Source organism: Anas platyrhynchos, chromosome 25 (genome assembly GCF_047663525.1).
Source record: "Anas platyrhynchos isolate ZD024472 breed Pekin duck chromosome 25, IASCAAS_PekinDuck_T2T, whole genome shotgun sequence".
Classification (NCBI taxonomy): Eukaryota; Metazoa; Chordata; class Aves; order Anseriformes; family Anatidae; genus Anas; species Anas platyrhynchos.
In genome coordinates this window covers 7,837,411-7,849,648 of record NC_092611.1, presented here as the reverse complement: position 1 = coordinate 7,849,648, position 12,238 = coordinate 7,837,411, and positions in this window count along the sequence as shown.

Sequence of the window (12,238 nt, the reverse complement as noted above, 5' to 3'; positions counted from 1 at the left end):
ACTTTGACTTCATTTTTTATTTTGGATTGCATTTGTTGCGTTTTTAACCTTCATGTGGATCTGGAAAAAAAAATCACTTCCCCATGCATTTTCAGCAACACCACTTACCTGAACAGCTTGTATAAATTGTTTGTCTTGTGCCAATTACCAGCTTCCATATGGGAGTGATAACAAGATTTATGACATGCTTGATACCCGGTGTATCGCATCAGTCAGAGGTAAACTTTTTCTGCATCCCCGTAATTTCACTGAAGAAAAACTAAGACATACATGAAAAATTTTCTATACTTCACCATTACAGAATGTCTTTCATCTGTCTGGCAGAACTGGTCTCACTGCACATATAACGTTCCAGCAGTGTTCTACGTTATATAATTCATGAGCTTAAAATTGCATCATTGGAGATGCTGTGAGGTACCACAGTCACTGGCAGATGACTCCATTTGTCGTTAATACCACGTTAATAGAAATAACTAACATGGACCATTTCAAGCCATACGTGTAAGACAACCCAGAAACATGCTTTACTGCTTCAACAGGACCAAGAGCAAACACATTCAAACTAGGGACTGGCTTCCAGTGACTAGAGTTCATACCTCCTTAAGCTATGTTTATATTTAAAAACAGAACTGCGTCTATTTCTCAATTTACTTTTATTTGTCTTTTTCCATGGCGTTCTTAAATCTTAAAACGTTATGTAAGATACAGAATTGCATCGGGAAAGGTTTCACATTGAGTTTCTGCTGCTTGTTAATTTTTTTGAGAACTGGATTGTGTCCTGGAGCTTGAACAGAAACCTTTCAATATGCTTATAAACATCAGAGATTTCATGATGTATGCCATATGCAAGAACATATGTTGACTATTCAACGTCTCTGTGTGTCATGTGTTGCCCATTACCAAGCTACTAGAACCAAAAGGATTGAGAGGCACAGGGACATCAAAACCAGAATGGTATTGGACACTACACCAGAATGCTAATGCTGGAAGTGAGGGGCTATGCGAAAGCAAACATCCACTTGGAAATAGTGATAAGCCATCCAGGAGCACAGTTGTGTTGTCCTTCAGATCTATTAGCAAAGATGGTGAGCTGGGAAATGAGAGAAGAGGGCTAACGTAACTTTACCTTTTTCATTTATAATTTTTAACTGGGAACTGGGATTTACAATCCAGCAGTGAGGAATAGCTGGTAGATGGAAAACAGGAGCGGGTATCATACCCTGCTGTTCACTGACTTGTAAAAACAACTGCCTCACACTTCTTCCTAATAATTCATGATTTAGGATGTTTTCTGGGTCATTTTGATGGGTTTCACATTTCTCTAAGTCATAATTGTTTTTGCCTGGGGACAAATGCTAGGAATGCAAATTAGAAAGTGCTTGGCAAGAAAGCTCTCCATGTGCCTTTGCCTGGATGCAATATTTACATTGATGCACCTTCTTATAGGTATGTCTTATAGCAAGTTAATTCAACTGGGAAAGGCCTGTAGGCAGTGCTATAGCTTAATATTCACAAAGTATTGAGCTGGTTTTGCTGCTGACAAACAATGTGTAGTGAGATTCCAAGTTAAAAGTACAAAAGTGATGGTTTAAAAGTTCTGTGGCCAGAATTTCATTCATTTTTATTTTTTTTTTTCACTGAAGCGATAGCTGATTTTCCTGTGAATTACAAAGTAAAGACAAGAAGTGCTATACAAGGCAAATTCCTTGTTCCCTGTGAACCAACAAACCACGGTAGGACACGGTAGGATCCCACTGTTGGGAGCGCTGATGTTCTTGGGTTTTGTTGTTTAGCCCTGCAGTGAAAAAGCGCCAGAAATGGAGCCCATGTGAGAAGCCAGGCTGCACTGCTGGACAAGTGCATAGACACCCTTGAATCCTGCCAGTGAAGCACTTGTCCCTTGGCTTGGCAAGATGTGGCATGCCCAGAGAGGAATATACTTGTGCCTGTGCCAGAGCTGTAATCATCATGTGGGTTCCCAGCGTGTGTCAACACTCCGAGCTGAGCCCTGTTTCAAAGGTAAAACAAATGTGTTTTGCTCTGATTTCTAACTGTTGGCCTTGGAAATAGTGAGTGTCCCTTCTGAAATATTGTCTCTTGTGTCTTCAGGAGTGTTAAGACATATTTTGATTCTGTGCTAAGGCAATGTCTGCTTGCAAGTGCTGCAGAAGAACAAACAGGAGAATATTTTGCTGTTATTTGACACACCGAGGTATTTCTTAACGTACTCTGAAGGCTGCAGGCTCATTGTCGGTATGTGTGCTCGGATTCTTAAATCTGTTCAGGTTGTGCCAGGAAGGTGAAGGTGTTTGTAAAAAAACTTCTGGAGTAAAGAAACAATATAATGGTTTTGCTTTCGTTTATCTTCTTCACAGTGTGTACCTTTCATAACACTGTTTAATGTTATTTAAACGCCTTACAATTTGCATGGATTAGGGCGTGTATTACCAAAAAAGCAGCATGCAGCTTGAGAAGTACCTAAAGATGCAGGAGTGTGGGGGTGGAAGATCTGTGCTCAAGTTTGCTGTCACAGGGTGTAGGAGCTTGCTGCTTGCTCAGGGAAGGCCAGCAGAGGGAGCGCAGCAGCCTCCGTGCTTAGCTCTTTCCTTGTTCATTCATTGCTTTCACAGCAACAAAAATAACAGAGATTTCAGAGAACAGTGTGTGTGTGTCTCAATGTCCTATACAGGCCTGTCTCTATCTAGAGAGAAGTGTGTTGTGGCTTTTTATTTTGTAATGTAAACATAAAGCAAAAACGTAGAGCAATCTGAACTCCAGATGATGGTTTTGTGGTTTTAAAATCATCTTCCAAAGGTGGGATAGGACTGCAGATGAGCTAGGCAAGCACTGGCAGGTACCCAAACGAGCTGTGGGCTTCTCTTGTGCTGTCAGAGCCTTAAAATGAGGCTTTGCAGCCAGCTCTCTCCAGTGGCTGGCAGCTGCTAGGCTGAGGACATGTTCTGGGTTGGGAACTTCCCTCATGGGAAGTTCTGGGGAGTCCTCGGTTCCTTACTCAGGGAGAGGGAAAACTCTGAGCAGAGGGAAAAGCCAGTGTTAAATCTTACCCTTTTCCTTCTTCACTGAATTCAGAGATGCTAAACAATAACTCAGGCCACCAGTGATGAGCAAAACACTTCCATAGACATGGAAGAAGCCAAATTAAAAACACAGGCAGTGTTTGGACATTGATAATGTAAACACTGGCCATAAACCACTCTTTGAGTGCCTACAGCACTCATCTCATGATCAGCAAACTGCATGTTCTGTTTTATGTAGTAGTTTATGGAGGCTTTATTGTGCGTTTTTGTGGTTTTTCTTTCTTGTTCCAGCTTCTAAGATGGCACTTTAAATGGTGAGCTGTAGTCTGCCTTACTCGAAGTGCCATGTTGGCTTCGTATCCATAGGGACCTGGTACAGTCACCACTGTTGTAGTCTGTTTCAGTGAAAGTTTTAGCTCAGTTTTATAAAAAGAATTGCCCTAAGCTTATGGGTTTTGAAGCTAATGTATTCCTGGGGTGACTTTTGTGTATGCACATGAGACAACAACAGATGAAATATAGCATTTCATACATTCATTTCAATGTATCATTTATTTCTTCACTTCCTCTGAAGAAGAGAGAATTAGGCTTGCGGGAAGTGTCTGATCGTATTATTTCTAGCTAGGGAGTTGCTTCTCAGATTTCTACAACAATGCAGTCATTTGTATTCTGTCACTTTCTAATGTGCTCATTCAAAACATTTTCACATGGGTCACTGAGAAGCCATGAGTGCCTCTAACATATCCGGAGAAATCATGGGTTATTGGAAATATTTAGCTTAACAAATCACAGCATGCTGTCATCTGCTGAACTAGCAACTCCCTGCCCAAGGAAAGGTCACAAAGATGAGACGAATTTGCATGTTTCTTGTGAATGGGGTGGGGTTCCTTCTGAGGAAAAAAAAAGTCACAAATGAAAGACGGGGTCTAGAACTTGGCTATTCCTCTTGCTGTTTTATCTTCCTGCTTCTTATTGCTGTTAATATGATCTGTTACTCGATTCTTATTGAACTTGGTATAAAAAGTGTAAGGAAAATTGAACTTTCTCCGCTTCACAACTGCTGGGGCTGCCCAAAGGTACAGTCAGAACTGGAAGTTGGTGTAGAAGCACAGTACAACTTCTTTTTTAAATGTGCTGATATTTTCAGTGCTTCATTTGCAATCTAATATGCAGAGGCAAGCTAGCTCTTTGGACTGTGCAATAGATGAAAAAAGGAACAGTTAGAAGAGGGCTCTGAGTATGGGCCTACATGAAGCTAAAGGTGGGTACTCGGGAAGAGAAGTCAGTAACCCAAAGGCACGTTTACCCTGAAGCACCAACGCAAATATAGGAAAGAAAGCTTTGGGGTAGAGTTTCACTTGTAAAATAAACAGTAGGTGTCATACATGGTTCTAAAGAATTCAGTCTAGAAGTAGCACTGTGTGGTCAGCAAGTGTTCCCATGCACAGCCTCTGGAAGGGGGTTGACCATTATTTGCCAGAAGTCGCTCTTAGCGGGCAATGGCAAGATGCTCTTCTGCACAGAAAACTTGGGGCTTTTGCTTTTTTGATGATAAAAAGTGGGTCATTGGACTAACGTGACTGTACAGTAATTGACAGCCGATACAGCAGGCTTAGATGTTGACTAGCGAGATAATTCTCACTGTAAGGCTGCTAAGGTGCCAGAGCCAGCTGTTTACTGTCTGGATGACCTCTATTGGAAAGTGATTAAAAATGAGTCAGTTGGTTGAATGTGGGTTGCTCCGACAGATGATCTTCTTTTCTTTTTTTTTTTTAACGCTGTGATGTCCTTACATTGATGTCACGTCACCCAGGAGTTCTGCTAACAGAAAATGACAGTTTGCGAGCACAGAAGTGGTGAGTGTTTCAGCTGAGAATGCCAAGATGCTGCCTCACAGCTTGCAACAGCTGCTAGCAGAGCAAGTCAGGATCTTTAGTCACAGCTTGCGAAGCCGAAGGCTGAGACTGACGAAGTGATGGCTCATGGTTTACAAGACCTGACAGCCGGCGACCAGTGCTCTGATGCAGATTGACCTCGGTGTTTGGTATTCCCATCAGGAACTGTGCTAGCAGATCTGCAGGAAGGAAGCACAGTTGAAATTGCCAATAGTTGAAATGGACATGGAAAATTGGAGGCTTCAGCAGCTTAGTGGAAGATAAGAGTGAACCATGTTTTAAGATGACTATTTTAAACTGTTTTTTAATTTCAGTAGATTGTAGAGAGCTGCACCAGCAGATAAGGTAGGAATCTACTGAAGCATTTAATGGAGAATGTTGTGTCTCCCTCTTTCCTTTTCCACTTTAAAAGGTGGGTAAGGAGGAAGAGCTTCCTCTACTCAATTGTTCGTACCTTTAGAGAGATTTCAGAGAATTTGTATGCATTTCATTTTTCATTTGTATTTCCTTGTAAAACTCTGTTCTTTAGCAATAATGGCTATGTTTGTGTGCTGCAGCAAAATTCAGAGAAGGCTTACAGGGTGAGAGAAAATGGTCTTGAAATAGTTCAGGGTGTTACACAACGGAGATGTTTGAGCTGTGATACGAAGTTGAAAACAGCATTTTGCCTGTGGAATTTGCAAATCACATGGGCTTATGTGCAACCCAGAGCAGTGCGAAATCTTAACCCCTGCAGACCTTGCACTTGGCCTCAGACTGAAAATACTTAGGATCAAGAAAAACTTGTTTTCATATTTGTCAAAGGCATGTGAAGGGGCTTGGCCCAGTCTCCGTGCCTTCCCCACCAGTGTCTGCCTTGGTCCTGCACCGGGCTCTGCACGTGTAGGATCAGTCACCAGGTGCTCTGAGACACCGCAGGTCAGGTCGGCAGTGAGCAATCTGAAAGGTAAAGTGCAGAGCTAAAGAAAGTGCCGGTGTCGGTGTCGTAGCATGACAAAGGAGCTTGGTGAGAGTAAGATATTCCCAGAGCTGTTTCTCAGCGGTTTGTGAAAGCCCAGCTTTCTGGCAGCCCCTTTTGGTTATACGCTGCTCTCCTACGTTACTTGTGCCTCTGCCACGAGGCAGAAAGTCACGATGAAAAAACTCCCTTGCCACTTATCTCCGTCCGAAGCTTTGCGTGCTGCAGATTGGTACAGGTGTGCTGGTGGCATCAGAGGGGGGAATGGGCATGGAGAGGGGAAGGTGGCCGTGCTCTCCTCAGGGCTTTCCATGAAAGCAGCACGAGCGAGGCTCTCTGCCGCTGCCTCTGCCACTGCCATCGCCTCCCTCCCAGCAGCGCCGAGCGCGTCCCCGTGCGTGGGCAGTTTCACCTCGCGCCCTCGGTCCTGGGACAGCTGGTGCTGTCAGAAAACAGAGCCGGACCTTTCACCTACTTCCCTCTTGGGAAAATGCCCTTGACTGTGATTTACACTGGATGGTGCTTGGCTGCTGCCGAGAACCAGTCCAACCGCTCATTCGATGCAAATCGCTGTAAAGTCAGTTCAGTAGGAAATCCAGAAAGTTACAGGACTGGGGATGTGTTCCTGGGGCCGTGTGGCTCAGGGAAGCCAGCAGGGAATTAAGGCAGCCACGTTCAGTGACTAACTGGTTTTTATATAAAGTGATTTAGGCCCTCATTCAGTGAATGCTGTGTTCAGGATATTTAAAATAGGTTCACGTGTGAATGTTGTTTGGAATTGGGACGACGGCTGCTACTTTCTGCTTCCTGACATAGTGCTATCTTTATTAGTAACACAGGCATAGGGCTTTGTCTGAAGGCATTTTTCATTCATTCTGTGATTCTAAATTAATTAGGAAATAGGCTGACAATAGATGCTCTGATTAGAAATAATGACTAGGTAATATTTGCTCAAGTAATACAGTCTCTGGCTTTGTACTCTGTCACCAGTAGTTTCTATATAAAACTTGTTTCCATACTGTGCAGCACTTAGGACTTTGTAAAGTATTAGTCACTGTTGGGAGAGAAAGAAGATGGGATTCTAGGCCTGATGGCATGGAAGCATAGACATGATGTTCACATCGTTTTTGAATTTCCTTCTCCTCGTGGTCCTTTTGATTTTGGAAGTCACTCAGGACAGCATGGTTAGCATTTTGTAAAGGCACTTCACAAAGACGGTACGGTGTTGTTTGATGTAACATCTACTGAAGTGTTCTGTAGTCTTGTTTTGGTGAAGCAGTTATATTTAAGAGCTTCAAAATGTTATCTTCAATAGAAGATGCTAGCTGAGTTTGATTTTTTTCCCTGTAGATCTCCTTTGGTAAGTTGTCTGAGTTACCTTATTATTTACTGTGCTCTGCTTGAGGAAGGCCCCTGAAGGTTGCAGGGACTTCTTAAAGGTTGACAAATACCCCTCAGCAGTGAGTCACCTGTGTCCACTCTGTGCTAGGATTGTTTTTTTCCACCAATAAATCTAATAATGTTTGACAAAGGCGGCCAGGAGCATCATCTCTACTCTGTAGATGGAGAAACTGAGTCACGGCGTTGCAATAAATCAACCAGGAAACCTGGAGTGCTCCTCTGGCACTGTGGTGACTTGCTCATGATGTCACAGCCCCCGTTTGGTGTTTTCACCCGTTCTGGTTGCTGGCTGCCACCGCAGGCTCGCAGGGAGCCGGGCAGACCTGCAGCAGCGCCCTGTGGAGTGGTGCAGAGCGGTTTGTTAGGGACGTCAGGCTGTGCCACAACCCAAGAGCTCTCCTAGGAAAATCAATAGCAGCAGGAAGGTCCCGGGGAACAAAGAGACCCGAGCTTTCTGCTTGCTTGATTTGTGCCCCTTCACCATGTAATTTGCTTGACAGTTGCAAAACTTAATAGGATCTCCTACAATAAAATTGCTTAGGACGAGATACAGCTCATCTAATTTAACGCCGAGGCTACAGTAGTCACTCGGATTGTCTGTGTAGCCAAAGGGAAGAAGGAAGCACCTCCAGACAGCAATTCATTGCATTTGTGTTAAGCATATATGAGATAATGATTACTCTGTAGAGGCGTGCTGTTCTCTGCCTGCAGAGAGGAGGAGCCTGGAAGAATAATTCAGATGAAATACCTAGCTTTTAGTGGAGATGAATCCTGTCCGTAGGAACAAACACATATCGATGAGGACAGGTGACATGTTTTAAATAATGAAACAAGTATTTTCCAAGTGTGCACTCTGTTAGGATTTGGCTTTTTTGTCTGGGCATGTATGAATTAGTCACAGGTGTTGGCACGGGTGGTCCTTGGGCTTCCTTCTAACACATTGTGCTAGCAAGTGAGCTGCAGCCTGCCACATCAATTTGCCATGGAAAGATTTGCTGCTAATAGTGATTTTTACCAAGAGTGGCTCTTGCATGTCCTATCAAGTTTTGCTTCAAGAGTCAATTATTTTGAATGCATCTGGGGTGAGAGGATTTGTGAACAAGCTAACTAGGAAGGAAAAGCTGCCCAGGTCACCCAAACCATGCTCAGTACGCAAAGTTTTACAAGTAAGCAGGTAGGAGCTGAGGTCTGTTGTGAGCTACATGCAGATAAGCTTAATGCTAATATAAACACGCAAAAAAAGCTGAAATATCTCAACAAGATCTCTGCTTTTGATGAGAGGGAAAGCAAACCAAGGCATCTTGGTAGTGGGTCTGCCCCAGGTGGCTCCCAGGGCTGGGGAGGTCGGGTCTGTTCTGGGAGAAGCACCAAGGGCTCTGCATCTTTTTCTGCTCATAGGAGGGATGACTCCAAAGCCAGCAAAGCTCTAGGAGATACTGTAGTGAAGGACTGTGCCCTGCAACACCTGCTGATGATCTCGGTAAGCCTGTGAGGAGACGGGCAAAGCAGGGGATAGTTACAGCATCCTGTCAAATGAGCTTTATCACGCCTTCTGCACTGCTGTGCAGCCTGTCTGCAGGTACCTGCAGCTCACAGGTGAAGTGTTCAAACCCAGCTTCCTGCTTCAGAAGTCAGTCCTGATGCGTTGTGATGTGTCGTGTACCTCGCTGTACTGTGCCTGCCGCTTCCTGGCGCTTTTCCAGGGCGACGTGATGGAGATGGATGTGGAAGCGTGACCATACCCTGCAACAGGAGGCAGGCAGGGCTGGGGCTGCTGGCAAATGAGGCAGCTCCAGAGCTGGAAGCAGCACAGCCACGTCAGCACTGAGCTTGTGATAATAAGCTCTGCTGCATCACAGTGGTAATTGGTATTTGCGTAGCACTTTGCAAATATGAAAGAATTGCTTAAATGCAAATGATAAATAGGTTGGCTTCCAGACCGTCTGTATAGCTGGCCCTCTCAGCTAATCAGGCACTTAGGCAGTTGATATGGATTATAATAAAAGATGGAGTCAATCAGCTTTTTTAATTATTATTCAGTTTGGTTCTGACTGGACAGTTTTATTCCTTTTCAAGGGTGCAGATGAGCTGTGAAACCATCTGAGTGTAGAGAGCTGGTAGTAGAGGAACGTGCAGCATTTTGGGATCGTGATTCCAGGAGGTGCCTTAAAAGCCATGGAAACAGTCATGCTCTGGTTTGCTTAATGTGAGAGCTGCTTTATGATGAGATTTACGGTGCTTGGTGCCATAATGATCATTTTACTTCAGAACTTTGCATCCTTGATGCTGATGAGAATTTAAATTTGGAAACGTGCAGAACTTAGTTACTGACTTGGGGTTTTGTTGGACACTATCCATCTGCTTTTTAGCTGGCAGTAGTAAACTTGATCTTTGTAATTGTTTTAAACTGTGGTGCAATTTGGGCAGCCAGGACATTATAGACAGATAATGCATTAGGAATGACTAGAAAACTTCCAAAATGTGTCTCCTAAGAAAAATGTAATCATGGAAAATTAAAATACATGAGTTAGTATTTTCTTCCATGGAAGCGAAGCCTGATACTTTGATAGTTCACATGCACGTAATAATACCTCCTTTATAGCTATTTCAGGACCTTGAAAATTTCCACTATCTGGAAAAAGGAGGTTTTGTAATCAGAGCATATAGAAATTTATGCTACTGCATCACTGGAAATTAGATTACTCTTTAACATAACGTATTTTAGGATTAATAATTTCAGAAGATTTAAAGCATCCATTCAAGAAAGCTGCTTGGGACAATAACCATCTCTATTGGGTTATCGCAGAAAATCAGCATTGCATTCAAATATTACTGTCTTGCAGTATCATCCTGGAGTGTATTATTCAGCTGCTGAAGTGATACTGCAAAATGAGTGTCTTTTTGTCACAAAATGCACATAAAACTAAACATCAGAAAGGATAAATTATATGCTATACTAGTAGGAAAAGAAAAGACTAAAATCCAAGAGCGAAACAGTTTTGTGAGGTCCACAAAAGTTGAGAAAGGGAAAAGAGCATCGTAAGGAAACCAGTTGTAATAAATTACCACTCCTGTGGGAACTGTTTTGTACTCTGAAAAGCAATTCTGTGATTTCTTCTCACCAGAATGATTAATGGACTGATTTCTGCAAGAGGTAGCATGTTTAGGCAAAATATAAGTACAAAAAAAGGAAAGCTTGGTGGTTTTGCAGCTGCCCATTGTGAAATTGGGTTCTCTAAGAAAGAGACAAAAATGAGGATACTTGCATAAGGAGTTGGACCAATGAAATACAGCAGTCTAATTTTGATCCAACAGGGGAAACTGGGACCACATCACAAGGCTGTATCATCCCCATGCTGACTTATGCTCTTTCCTCCAAAGTCACTTTAGGTGCTTAACTACGCAATTAAAGCCTAGCCACGACAGGCTGGCCCTCTAAGCAGAGGTTTCACCAACTGGATTCAGTCTCCTGCTCTGAATTACCTTTAAGTTTTTGTCTTGCTCCACAGACTCCATGAAACCAAGGTGTGTTTATCCCTCATGGTGGCTTCAAGTAGCACATTGACTTTGAAGAGCATTCCAGTTCTGTTTCCTACATGCTGTTGGTCAGTACCGTTTCCCATTTGCCTTTGGACACATCCCTGGTTGTTACCAGCTGCCTCGCGCTTTTGTGGTAACTGCCTGTACGATTGTGTCTCTTGCGATAGAGCTCTAATTTAGTATAAAACATCCAGTTTGGCAGCTGGCAATAATTTATTCTATGAAATATCTGGATGTATTTTTTGCCAGTAAAAAAATTCCGAAAGCCAAATCATTTGGCTGATGGAGTGGCACTGCTGAAATGTTCAATGTGAGAGGAAAGCCAGGCATGTGTCCAGGGTTTCTAGGTGAATAGGTCCAATTCCCAGGAGCTGTGCCATGTGCAGTGCACACAGATGGCTTTCAGCACTCCCAGCCTCCTGCAGGAAGTGTCAGCGATGGCCTTTGGTTTTGGTTTACACAAACCCTATTACCAGGCAAGAGCAAGTTGTAAATCAGTTCTTGACAAGTCTGAAATAAATGAATCTCTTTCCTGTTTAAGAAGGTGGCCTTCTTGAGCATATAAACGTCTACCGGGTTCGCTGTTCTGGATCAGTGTCTGATTAGCTTATGCTTGGTTTCCTTATGGAGATGAGTCAGAGACTGAAGAGTTTCAGTCTAGAGAGGAGCAGAGTACTCATTTTAAGTACATGTAGCTGTGCTTTCTTGATTTCTCCTGAGAGGGAGATAGTAGGGACTGACCGTTTCAGCTGATACCATTGATATCTCACACAGTAGTCTTTGAGATGGAGAGCATCAGAACAAAATTACAAGCCCTTACTGCAGCAAGCCAACCAGATAATGCCTCGACATTCCTGAGTTGTTGGGGGTAGATGGACTCTGCTTCTGCAGCCAGCACTGTTCCTGTGCTGTCTGTGTAAAGCATTCTCCTGGTTCCCTCAAATGTGCACATTAAAGTTCCTTTGTTCATTTTTTTTTGCATTAGCTTGTGGTGTCCTCAGTGCTGCGTTTCCTGATGTAGTTTCTCTTTTTATGTTTCTTGCTTACTGTTACTTATGTTACTTGCCTACTTTTTAGCTGGAGTTTTCGCTTTGTAAATTGTTCTGTTCGTGCAGTGCAATATACACCGCTCTGTCAGCAGTTATTTACAATCTGAAGGTAAGTTCCAAATCTTCAAAGCTGCCCATCATGTGGTTTGATTTTCAAAACTGGAGAAGTGCTGTCTGTGTGAAACGTGTTGCTTGCAATTGGACATCTGGCCTGGGCATATGGCTGCCTCCTGCTGTGACCTTACAAAGTCCAGTAGGTGAGCAGAGCCTTCTGTAGAGTCATGGTAAGCGTGAATATGCATTTTCTTTTGTGCATTTCTCCTGTGTTTTTTTCCCTTCAGAACAAAACCTGGCTGC